Raw genomic sequence first — 13,565 nt, 5'->3', positions numbered from 1 at the left:
CAGCTTAGCTGTGCAGATGAAGAACAACAAGAAGAAGAAATATCTCGAAATATGTCCGTCAGGCCCGTTCCCTTGAGATAAATCTGCAAATATCTCGGAAACGAAGCGAGCTATGGCAAAATGTTAAGAGACCTTTTTTATAGAGAATTAAGTTTCCTACTTTTTATGTTCTATGATATTTTTTGATCAGATGCGTAGTTCTCGAGATATATCAAGATATTTAAAAGTTCCGAAGCCGCACCAACATAATAAAGATACAGAAACACCGTGACCCCTTTCTTTGAGATAACTCTGCACTAGTGCGAGCCGCAAATGCCACTTCCAGCTTAGCTGTGCAGAAGAAGAACAACAAGAAGAAGAAATATCTCGAAATATGTCCGTCAGGCCCGTTCCCTTGAGATAAATCTGCAAATATCTCGGAAACGAAGCGAGCTATGGCAAAATGTTGAGAGACCTTTTTTGTAGAGAATTAAGTTTCCTACTTTTTATGTTCTATGATATTTTTTGATCAGATGCGTAGTTCTCGAGATATATCAAGATATTTAAAAGTTCCGAAGCCGCACCAACATAATAGAGATACAGAAACACCGTGGCCCCTTTCTTTGAGATAACTCTGCACTATTGCGAGCTGCAAATGCCACTTCCAGCTTAGCTGTGCAGAAGAAGAACAACAAGAAGAAGAAATATCTCGAAATATGTCCGTCAGGCCCGTTCCCTTGAGATAAATCTGCAAATATCTCGGAAACGAAGCGAGCTATGGCAAAATGTTAAGAGACCTTTTTTGTAGAGAATTAAGTTTCCTACTTTTTATGTTCTATGATATTTTTTGATCAGATGCGTAGTTCTCGAGATATATCAAGATATTTAAAAGTTCCGAAGCCGCACCAACATAATAGAGATACAGAAACACCGTGACCCCTGTCTTTAAGATAACTCTGCACTAGTGCGAGCCGCAAATGCCACTTCCAGCTTAGCTGTGCAGAAGAAGAACAACAAGAAGAAGAAATATCTCGAAATAAGTCCGTCAGGCCCGTTCCCTTGAGATAAATCTGCAAATATCTCGGAAACGAAGCGAGCTATGGCAAAATGTTAAGAGACCTTTTTTGTAGAGAATTAAGTTTCCTACTTTTTATGTTCTATGATATTTTTTGATCAGATGCGTAGTTCTCGAGATATATCAAGATATTTAAAAGTTCCGAAGCCGCACCAATATAATAGAGATACAGAAACACCGTGGCCCCTTTCTTTGAGATAACTCTGCACTATTGCGAGCTGTAAATGCCACTTCCAGCTTAGCTGTGCAGAAGAAGAATAACAAGAAGAAGAAATATCTCGAAATATGTCCGTCAGGCCCCTTCCCTTGAGATATATCTGCAAATATCTCGGAAACGAAGCGAGCTATGGCAAAATGTTAAGAGACCTTTTTTGTAGAGAATTATGTTTCCTACAATTTATGTTCTATGATATTTTTTGATCAGAAGCGTAGTTCTCGAGATATATCGAGATATTTAAAAGTTCCGAAGCCGCACCAACATAATAGGGATACAGAAACACCGTGGCCCCTTTCTTTGAGATAACTCTGCACTAGTGCGAGCCGCAAATGCCACTTCCAGCTTAGCTGTGCAGAAGAAGAACAACAAGAAGAAGAAATATCTCGAAATATGTCCGTCAGGCCCCTTCCCTTGAGATAAATCTGCAAATATCTCGGAAACGAAGCGAGCTATGGCAAAATGTTAAGAGACCTTTTTTGTAGAGAATTAAGTTTCCTACTTTTTATGTTCTATGATATTTTTTGATCAGATGCGTAGTTCTCGAGATATATCAAGATATTTAATAGTTCCGAAGCCGCACCAACATAATAGAGATACAGAAACACCGTGGCCCCTTTCTTTGAGATAACTCTGCACTATTGCGAGCTGTAAATGCCACTTCCAGCTTAGCTGTGCAGAAGAAGAATAACAAGAAGAAGAAATATCTCGAAATATGTCCGTCAGGCCCCTTCCCTTGAGATATATCTGCAAATATCTCGGAAACGAAGCGAGCTATGGCAAAATGTTAAGAGACCTTTTTTGTAGAGAATTATGTTTCCTACAATTTAGGTTCTATGATATTTTTTGATCAGAAGCGTAGTTTTCGAGATGTATCGAGATATTTAAAAGTTCCGAAGCCGCACCAACATAATAGAGATGCAGAAACACCGTGGCCCCTTTCTTTGAGATAACTCTGCACTAGTGCGAGCCGCAAATGCCACTTCCAGCTTAGCTGTGCAGAAGAAGAACAACAAGAACAAGAAATATCTCGAAATATGTCCGTCAGGCCAGTTCCTTTGAGCTGAATCTGCAAATATCTCGGAAACGAAGCGAGCTATGGCAAAATGTTAAGAGACGTTGTTTATAGAGAATTATGTTTCCTACAATTTATGTTCTATGATATTTTTTGATCAGAAGCGTAGTTTTCGAGATATATCGAGATATTTAAAAGTTCCGACGCCGCACCAACATAATAGGGATACAGAAACACCGTGGCCCCTTTCTTTGAGATAACTCTGCACTAGTGCGAGCCGCAAATGCCACTTCCAGCTTAGCTGTGCAGAAGAAGAACAACAAGAAGAAGAAATATCTCGAAATATGTCCGTCAGGCCCCTTCCCTTGAGATAAATCTGCAAATATCTCGGAAACGAAGCGAGCTATGGCAAAATGGTAAGAGACCTTTTTTGTAGATAATTAAGTTTCCTACTTTTTATGTTCCATGATATTTTTTGATCAGATGCGTAGTTCTCGAGATATATCAAGATATTTAAAAGTTCCGAAGCCGCACCAACATAATACAGATACAGAAACACCGTGGCCTCTCTCTTTGAGATAACTCTGCACTATTGCGAGCTGGAAATGCCACTTCCAGTTTAGCTGTGCAGAAGAAGAACAACAAGAAGAAGAAATATCTCGAAATATGTCCGTTAGGCCCCTTCCCTTGAGATAAATCTGCAAATATCTCGGAAACGAAGCGAGCTATGGCAAAATGTTAGGAGACCTTTTTTGTAGAGAATTGAGTTTCCTACTTTTTATGTTCTATGATATTTTTTGATCAGATGCGTAGTTCTCGAGATATATCAAGATATTTAAAAGTTCCGAAGCCGCACCAACATAATAGGGATACAGAAACACCGTGGCCCCTTTCTTTGAGATAACTCTGCACTAGTGCGAGCCGCAAATGCCACTTCCAGCTTAGCTGTGCAGAAGAAGAACAACAAGAAGAAGAAATATCTCGAAATATGTCCGTCAGGCCCCTTCCCTTGAGATAAATCTGCAAATATCTCGGAAACGAAGCGAGCTATGGCAAAATGTTAAGAGACCTTTTTTGTAGAGAATTAAGTTTCCTACTTTTTATGTTCTATGATATTTTTTGATCAGATGCGTAGTTCTCGAGATATATCAAGATATTTAATAGTTCCGAAGCCGCACCAACATAATAGAGATACAGAAACACCGTGGCCCCTTTCTTTGAGATAACTCTGCACTATTGCGAGCTGTAAATGCCACTTCCAGCTTAGCTGTGCAGAAGAAGAATAACAAGAAGAAGAAATATCTCGAAATATGTCCGTCAGGCCCCTTCCCTTGAGATATATCTGCAAATATCTCGGAAACGAAGCGAGCTATGGCAAAATGTTAAGAGACCTTTTTTGTAGAGAATTATGTTTCCTACAATTTAGGTTCTATGATATTTTTTGATCAGAAGCGTAGTTTTCGAGATGTATCGAGATATTTAAAAGTTCCGAAGCCGCACCAACATAATAGAGATGCAGAAACACCGTGGCCCCTTTCTTTGAGATAACTCTGCACTAGTGCGAGCCGCAAATGCCACTTCCAGCTTAGCTGTGCAGAAGAAGAACAACAAGAACAAGAAATATCTCGAAATATGTCCGTCAGGCCAGTTCCTTTGAGCTGAATCTGCAAATATCTCGGAAACGAAGCGAGCTATGGCAAAATGTTAAGAGACGTTGTTTATAGAGAATTATGTTTCCTACAATTTATGTTCTATGATATTTTTTGATCAGAAGCGTAGTTTTCGAGATATATCGAGATATTTAAAAGTTCCGACGCCGCACCAACATAATAGGGATACAGAAACACCGTGGCCCCTTTCTTTGAGATAACTCTGCACTAGTGCGAGCCGCAAATGCCACTTCCAGCTTAGCTGTGCAGAAGAAGAACAACAAGAAGAAGAAATATCTCGAAATATGTCCGTCAGGCCCCTTCCCTTGAGATAAATCTGCAAATATCTCGGAAACGAAGCGAGCTATGGCAAAATGGTAAGAGACCTTTTTTGTAGATAATTAAGTTTCCTACTTTTTATGTTCTATGATATTTTTTGATCAGATGCGTAGTTCTCGAGATATATCAAGATATTTAAAAGTTCCGAAGCCGCACCAACATAATAGAGATACAGAAACACCGTGGCCCCTTTCTTTGAGAAAACTCTGCACTATGGCGAGCTGCAAATGCCACTTCCAGCTTAGCTGTGCAGAAGAAGAACAACAAGAAGAAGAAATATCTCGAACTATGTCCGTCAGGCCCCTTCCCTTGAGATAAATCTGCAAATATCTCGGAAACGAAGAGAGCTATGGCAAAATGTTAAGAGACCTTTTTTGTAGAGAATTAAGTTTCCTACAATTTATGTTCTATGATATTTTTTGATCAGAAGCGTAGTTTTCGAGATATATCGAGATATTTAAAAGTTCCGAAGCCGCACCAACATAATAGAGATACAGAAACACCGTGACCCCTTTCTTTGAGATAACTCTGCACTAGTGCGAGCCGCAAATGCCACTTCCAGCTTAGCTGTGCAGAAGAAGAACAACAAGAAGAAGAAATATCTCGAAATATGTCCGTCAGGCCCGTTCCCTTGAGATAAATCTGCAAATATCTCGGAAACGAAGCGAGCTATGGCAAAATGTTAAGAGACCTTTTTTGTAGAGAATTAAGTTTCCTACTTTTTATGTTCTATGATATTTTTTGATCAGATGCGTAGTTTTCGAGATATATCGAGATATTTAAAAGTTCCGAAGCCGCACCAACATAATAGAGATACAGAAACACCGTGACCCCTTTCTTTAAGATAACTCTGCACTAGTGCGAGCCGCAAATGCCACTTCCAGCTTAGCTGTGCAGAAGAAGAACAACAAGAAGAAGAAATATCTCGAAATATGTCCGTCAGGCCCGTTCCCTTGAGATAAATCTGCAAATATCTCGGAAACGAAGCGAGCTATGGCAAAATGTTAAGAGACCTTTTTTGTAGAGAATTAAGTTTCCTACTTTTTATGTTCTATGATATTTTTTGATCAGATGCGTAGTTCTCGAGATATATCAAGATATTTAAAAGTTCCGAAGCCGCACCAACATAATAGAGATACAGAAACACCGTGGCCCCTTTCTTTGAGATAACTCTGCACTATTGCGAGCTGCAAATGCCACTTCCAGCTTAGCTGTGCAGAAGAAGAACAACAAGAAGAAGAAATATCTCGAAGTATGTCCGTCAGGCCCCTTCCCTTGAGATAAATCTGCAAATATCTCGGAAACGAAGAGAGCTATGGCAAAATGTTAAGAGACCTTTTTTGTAGAGAATTAAGTTTCCTACAATTTATGTTCTATGATATTTTTTGATGAGAAGCGTAGTTTTCGAGATATATCGAGATATTTAAAAGTTCCGAAGCCGCACCAACATAATAGGGATACAGAAACACCGTGGCCCCTTTCTTTGAGATAACTCTGCACTGGTGCGAGCCGCAAATGCCACTTTCAGCTTAGCTGTGCAGAAGAAGATCAACAAGAAGAAGAAATATCTCGAAATATGTCCGTCAGGCCCCTTCCCTTGAGATATATCTGCAAATATCTCGGAAACGAAGCGAGCTATGGCAAAATGTTAAGAGACCTTTTTTGTAGAGAATTATGTTTCCTACAATTTATGTTCTATGATATTTTTTGATCAGAAGCGTAGTTTTCGAGATATATCGAGATATTTAAAAGTTCCGAAGCCGCACCAACATAATAGAGATACAGAAACACCGTGGCCCCTTTCTTTGAGATAACTCTGCACTAGTGCGAGCCGCAAATGCCACTTCCAGCTTAGCTGTGCCGAAGAAGAACAACAAGAAGAAGAAATATCTCGAAATATGTCCGTCAGGCCCCTTCCCTTGAGATAAATCTGCAAATATCTCGGAAACCAAGCGAGCTATGGCGAAATGTTAAGAGACCTTTTTTGTAGAGAATTAAGTTTCCCACTTTTTATGTTCTATGATATTTTTTGATCAGATGCGTAGTTCTCGAGATATATCAAGATATTTAAAAGTTCCGAAGCCGCACCAACATAATAGAGATACAGAAACACCGTGGCCCCTTTCTTTGAGATAACTCTGCACTATTGCGAGCTGCAAATGCCACTTCCAGCTTAGCTGTGCAGAAGAAGAACAACAAGAAGAAGAAATATCTCGAAATATGTCCGTCAGGCCCCTTCCCTTGAGATAAATCTGCAAATATCTCGGAAACGAAGCGAGCTATGGCAAAATGTTAAGAGACCTCTTTTGTAGAGAATTAAGTTTCCTACTTTTTATGTTCTATGATATTTTTTGATCAGATGCGTAGTTCTCGAGATATATCAAGATATTTAAAAGTTCCGAAGCCGCACCAACATAATAGAGATACAGAAACACCGTGGCCCCTTTCTTTGAGATAACTCTGCACGATTGCGAGCTGGAAATGCCACTTCCAGTTTAGCTGTGCAGAAGAAGAACAACAAGAAGAAGAAATATCTCGAAATATGTCCGTCAGGCCCCTTCCCTTGAGATATATTTGCAAATATCTCGGAAACGAAGCGAGCTATGGCAAAATGTCAAGAGACGTTTTTTATAGAGAATTATGTTTCCTACAATTTATGTTCTATGATATTTTTTGATCAGAAGCGTAGTTTTCGAGATATATCGAGATATTTAAAAGTTCCGAAGCCGCACCAACATAATAGAGATACAGAAACACCGTGGCCCCTTTCTTTGAGATAACTCTGCACTAGAGCGAGCCGCAAATGCAACTTCCAGCTTAGCTGTGCAGAAGAAGAACAACAAGAAGAAGAAATATCTCGAAATATGTCCGTCAGGCCCCTTCCCTTGAGATAACTCTGCAAATATCTCGGAAACGAAGCGAGCTATGGCAAAATGTTAAGAGACCTTTTTTGTAGAGAATTATGTTTCCTACAATTTATCTTCTATGATATTTTTTGATCAGATGCGTAGTTCTCGAGATATATCAAGATATTTAAAAGTTCCGAAGCCGCACCAACATAATAGAGATACAGAAACACCGTGGCCCCTCTCTTTGAGATAACTCTGCACTATTGCGAGCTGCAAATGCCACTTCCAGCTTAGCTGTGCAGAAGAAGAACAACAAGAAGAAGAAATATCTCGAAATATGTCCGTCAGGCCCCTTCCCTTGAGATATATCTGCAAATATCTCGGAAACGAAGCGAGCTATGGCAAAATCTTTAGAGACCTTTCTTGTAGAGAATTAAGTTTCCTACTTTTTATCTTCTATGATATTTTTTGATCAGATGCGTAGTTCTCGAGATATATCAAGATATTTAAAAGTTCCGAAGCCGCACCAACATAATAGAGATACAGAAACACCGTGGCCCCTCTCTTTGAGATAACTCTGCACTATTGCGAGCTGCAAATGCCACTTCCAGCTTAGCTGTGCAGAAGAAGAACAACAAGAAGAAGAAATATCTCGAAATATGTCCGTGAGGCCCCTTCCCTTGAGATAAATCTGCAAATATCTCGGAAACGAAGCGAGCTATGGCAAAATCTTTAGAGACCTTTCCTGTAGAGAATTAAGTTTCCTACTTTTTATGTAGTATGATATTTTTTGATCAGATGCGTAGTTCTCGAGATATATCAAGATATTTAAAAGTTCCGAAGCCGCACCAACATAATAGAGATACAGAAACACCGTGGCCCCTTTCTTTGAGATAACTCTGCACTAGTGCGAGCCGCAAATGCCACTTCCAGCGTAGCTGTGCAGAAGAAGAACAACAAGAAGAAGAAATATCTCGAAATATGTCCGACAGGCCCCTTCCCTTGAGATAAATCTGCAAATATCTCGGAAACGAAGCGAGCTATGGCGAAATGTTAAGAGACCTTTTTTGTAGAGAATTAAGTTCCCTACTTTTTATCTTCTATGATATTTTTTGATCAGATGCGTAGTTCTCGAGATATATCAAGATATTTAAAAGTTCCGAAGCCGCACCAACATAATAGAGATACAGAAACACCGTGGCCCCTCTCTTTGAGATAACTCTGCACTATTGCGAGCTGCAAATGCCACTTCCAGCTTAGCTGTGCAGAAGAAGAACAACAAGAAGAAGAAATATCTCGAAATATGTCCGTCAGGCCCCTTCCCTTGAGATAACTCTGCAAATATCTCGGAAACGAAGCGAGCTATGGCAAAATGTTAAGAGACCTTTTTTGTAGAGAATTATGTTTCCTACAATTTATGTTCTATGATATTTTTTGATCAGAAGCGTAGTTTTCGAGATATATCGAGATATTTAAAAGTTCCGAAGCCGCACCAACATAATAGAGATACAGAAACACCGTGGCCCCTTTCTTTGAGATAACTCTGCACTATTGCGAGCTGCAAATGCCACTTCCAGCTTAGCTGTGCAGAAGAAGAACAACAAGAAGAAGAAATATCTCGAAGTATGTCCGTCAGGCCCCTTCCCTTGAGATAAATCTGCAAATATCTCGGAAACGAAGAGAGCTATGGCAAAATGTTAAGAGACCTTTTTTGTAGAGAATTAAGTTTCCTACAATTTATGTTCTATGATATTTTTTGATGAGAAGCGTAGTTTTCGAGATATATCGAGATATTTAAAAGTTCCGAAGCCGCACCAACATAATAGGGATACAGAAACACCGTGGCCCCTTTCTTTGAGATAACTCTGCACTGGTGCGAGCCGCAAATGCCACTTTCAGCTTAGCTGTGCAGAAGAAGATCAACAAGAAGAAGAAATATCTCGAAATATGTCCGTCAGGCCCCTTCCCTTGAGATATATCTGCAAATATCTCGGAAACGAAGCGAGCTATGGCAAAATGTTAAGAGACCTTTTTTGTAGAGAATTATGTTTCCTACAATTTATGTTCTATGATATTTTTTGATCAGAAGCGTAGTTTTCGAGATATATCGAGATATTTAAAAGTTCCGAAGCCGCACCAACATAATAGAGATACAGAAACACCGTGGCCCCTTTCTTTGAGATAACTCTGCACTAGTGCGAGCCGCAAATGCCACTTCCAGCTTAGCTGTGCCGAAGAAGAACAACAAGAAGAAGAAATATCTCGAAATATGTCCGTCAGGCCCCTTCCCTTGAGATAAATCTGCAAATATCTCGGAAACCAAGCGAGCTATGGCGAAATGTTAAGAGACCTTTTTTGTAGAGAATTAAGTTTCCCACTTTTTATGTTCTATGATATTTTTTGATCAGATGCGTAGTTCTCGAGATATATCAAGATATTTAAAAGTTCCGAAGCCGCACCAACATAATAGAGATACAGAAACACCGTGGCCCCTTTCTTTGAGATAACTCTGCACTATTGCGAGCTGCAAATGCCACTTCCAGCTTAGCTGTGCAGAAGAAGAACAACAAGAAGAAGAAATATCTCGAAATATGTCCGTCAGGCCCCTTCCCTTGAGATAAATCTGCAAATATCTCGGAAACGAAGCGAGCTATGGCAAAATGTTAAGAGACCTCTTTTGTAGAGAATTAAGTTTCCTACTTTTTATGTTCTATGATATTTTTTGATCAGATGCGTAGTTCTCGAGATATATCAAGATATTTAAAAGTTCCGAAGCCGCACCAACATAATAGAGATACAGAAACACCGTGGCCCCTTTCTTTGAGATAACTCTGCACGATTGCGAGCTGGAAATGCCACTTCCAGTTTAGCTGTGCAGAAGAAGAACAACAAGAAGAAGAAATATCTCGAAATATGTCCGTCAGGCCCCTTCCCTTGAGATATATCTGCAAATATCTCGGAAACGAAGCGAGCTATGGCAAAATGTCAAGAGACGTTTTTTATAGAGAATTATGTTTCCTACAATTTATGTTCTATGATATTTTTTGATCAGAAGCGTAGTTTTCGAGATATATCGAGATATTTAAAAGTTCCGAAGCCGCACCAACATAATAGAGATACAGAAACACCGTGGCCCCTTTCTTTGAGATAACTCTGCACTAGAGCGAGCCGCAAATGCAACTTCCAGCTTAGCTGTGCAGAAGAAGAACAACAAGAAGAAGAAATATCTCGAAATATGTCCGTCAGGCCCCTTCCCTTGAGATAACTCTGCAAATATCTCGGAAACGAAGCGAGCTATGGCAAAATGTTAAGAGACCTTTTTTGTAGAGAATTATGTTTCCTACAATTTATCTTCTATGATATTTTTTGATCAGATGCGTAGTTCTCGAGATATATCAAGATATTTAAAAGTTCCGAAGCCGCACCAACATAATAGAGATACAGAAACACCGTGGCCCCTCTCTTTGAGATAACTCTGCACTATTGCGAGCTGCAAATGCCACTTCCAGCTTAGCTGTGCAGAAGAAGAACAACAAGAAGAAGAAATATCTCGAAATATGTCCGTCAGGCCCCTTCCCTTGAGATATATCTGCAAATATCTCGGAAACGAAGCGAGCTATGGCAAAATCTTTAGAGACCTTTCTTGTAGAGAATTAAGTTTCCTACTTTTTATCTTCTATGATATTTTTTGATCAGATGCGTAGTTCTCGAGATATATCAAGATATTTAAAAGTTCCGAAGCCGCACCAACATAATAGAGATACAGAAACACCGTGGCCCCTCTCTTTGAGATAACTCTGCACTATTGCGAGCTGCAAATGCCACTTCCAGCTTAGCTGTGCAGAAGAAGAACAACAAGAAGAAGAAATATCTCGAAATATGTCCGTCAGGCCCCTTCCCTTGAGATAAATCTGCAAATATCTCGGAAACGAAGCGAGCTATGGCAAAATCTTTAGAGACCTTTCCTGTAGAGAATTAAGTTTCCTACTTTTTATGTAGTATGATATTTTTTGATCAGATGCGTAGTTCTCGAGATATATCAAGATATTTAAAAGTTCCGAAGCCGCACCAACATAATAGAGATACAGAAACACCGTGGCCCCTTTCTTTGAGATAACTCTGCACTAGTGCGAGCCGCAAATGCCACTTCCAGCGTAGCTGTGCAGAAGAAGAACAACAAGAAGAAGAAATATCTCGAAATATGTCCGACAGGCCCCTTCCCTTGAGATAAATCTGCAAATATCTCGGAAACGAAGCGAGCTATGGCGAAATGTTAAGAGACCTTTTTTGTAGAGAATTAAGTTCCCTACTTTTTATCTTCTATGATATTTTTTGATCAGATGCGTAGTTCTCGAGATATATCAAGATATTTAAAAGTTCCGAAGCCGCACCAACATAATAGAGATACAGAAACACCGTGGCCCCTCTCTTTGAGATAACTCTGCACTATTGCGAGCTGCAAATGCCACTTCCAGCTTAGCTGTGCAGAAGAAGAACAACAAGAAGAAGAAATATCTCGAAATATGTCCGTCAGGCCCCTTCCCTTGAGATAACTCTGCAAATATCTCGGAAACGAAGCGAGCTATGGCAAAATGTTAAGAGACCTTTTTTGTAGAGAATTATGTTTCCTACAATTTATGTTCTATGATATTTTTTGATCAGAAGCGTAGTTTTCGAGATATATCGAGATATTTAAAAGTTCCGAAGCCGCACCAACATAATAGAGATACAGAAACACCGTGGCCCCTTTCTTTGAGATAACTCTGCACTAGTGCGAGCCGCAAATGCCACTTCCAGCTTAGCTGTGCAGAAGAAGAACAACAAGAAGAAGAAATATCTCGAAATATGTCCGACAGGCCCCTTCCCTTGAGATAAATCTGCAAATATCTCGGAAACGAAGCGAGCTATGGCGAAATGTTAAGAGACCTTTTTTGTAGAGAATTAAGTTTCCTACTTTTTATCTTCTATGATATTTTTTGATCAGATGCGTAGTTCTCGAGATATATCAAGATATTTAAAAGTTCCGAAGCCGCACCAACATAATAGAGATACAGAAACACCGTGGCCCCTCTCTTTGAGATAACTCTGCACTATTGCGAGCTGCAAATGCCACTTCCAGCTTAGCTGTGCAGAAGAAGAACAACAAGAAGAAGAAATATCTCGAAATATGTCCGTCAGGCCCCTTCCCTTGAGATATATCTGCAAATATCTCGGAAACGAAGCGAGCTATGGCAAAATCTTTAGAGACCTTTCTTGTAGAGAATTAAGTTTCCTACTTTTTATCTTCTATGATATTTTTTGATCAGATGCGTAGTTCTCGAGATATATCAAGATATTTAAAAGTTCCGAAGCCGCACCAACATAATAGAGATACAGAAACACCGTGGCCCCTCTCTTTGAGATAACTCTGCACTATTGCGAGCTGCAAATGCCACTTCCAGCTTAGCTGTGCAGAAGAAGAACAACAAGAAGAAGAAATATCTCGAAATATGTCCGTCAGGCCCCTTCCCTTGAGATAAATCTGCAAATATCTCGGAAACGAAGCGAGCTATGGCAAAATCTTTAGAGACCTTTCTTGTAGAGAATTAAGTTTCCTACTTTTTATCTTCTATGATATTTTTTGATCAGATGCGTAGTTCTCGAGATATATCAAGATATTTAAAAGTTCCGAAGCCGCACCAACATAATAGAGATACAGAAACACCGTGGCCCCTCTCTTTGAGATAACTCTGCACTATTGCGAGCTGCAAATGCCACTTCCAGCTTAGCTGTGCAGAAGAAGAACAACAAGAAGAAGAAATATCTCGAAATATGTCCGTCAGGCCCCTTCCCTTGAGATAAATCTGCAAATATCTCGGAAACGAAGCGAGCTATGGCAAAATCTTTAGAGACCTTTCTTGTAGAGAATTAAGTTTCCTACTTTTTATGTAGTATGATATTTTTTGATCAGATGCGTAGTTCTCGAGATATATCAAGATATTTAAAAGTTCCGAAGCCGCACCAACATAATAGAGATACAGAAACACCGTGGCCCCTTTCTTTGAGATAACTCTGCACTATTGCGCGCTGCAAATGCCACTTCCAGCTTAGCTGTGCAGAAGAAGAACAACAAGAAGAAGAAATATCTCGAAATATGTCCGTCAGGCCCCTTCCCTTGAGATAACTCTGCAAATATCTCGGAAACGAAGCGAGCTATGGGAAAATGTAAAGAGACCTTTTTTGTAGAGAATTAAGTTTCCTACTTTTTATGTTCTATGATATTTTTCGATCAGAGGCGTAGTTCTCGAGATATATCAAGATATTTAAAAGTTCCGAAGCCGCACCAACATAATAGAGATACAGAAACACCGTGGCCCCTTTCTTTGAGATAACTCTGCACGATTGCGAGCTGGAAATGTCACTTCCAGTTTAGCTGTGCAGAAGAAGAACAACAAGAAGAAGAAAT

The sequence above is a fragment of the Osmia lignaria genome, unplaced genomic scaffold, assembly GCF_051020975.1.
Source record: "Osmia lignaria lignaria isolate PbOS001 unplaced genomic scaffold, iyOsmLign1 scaffold0006, whole genome shotgun sequence".
Taxonomy (NCBI): domain Eukaryota; kingdom Metazoa; phylum Arthropoda; class Insecta; order Hymenoptera; family Megachilidae; genus Osmia; species Osmia lignaria.
Note: the sequence above shows the minus strand (reverse complement) of the source record.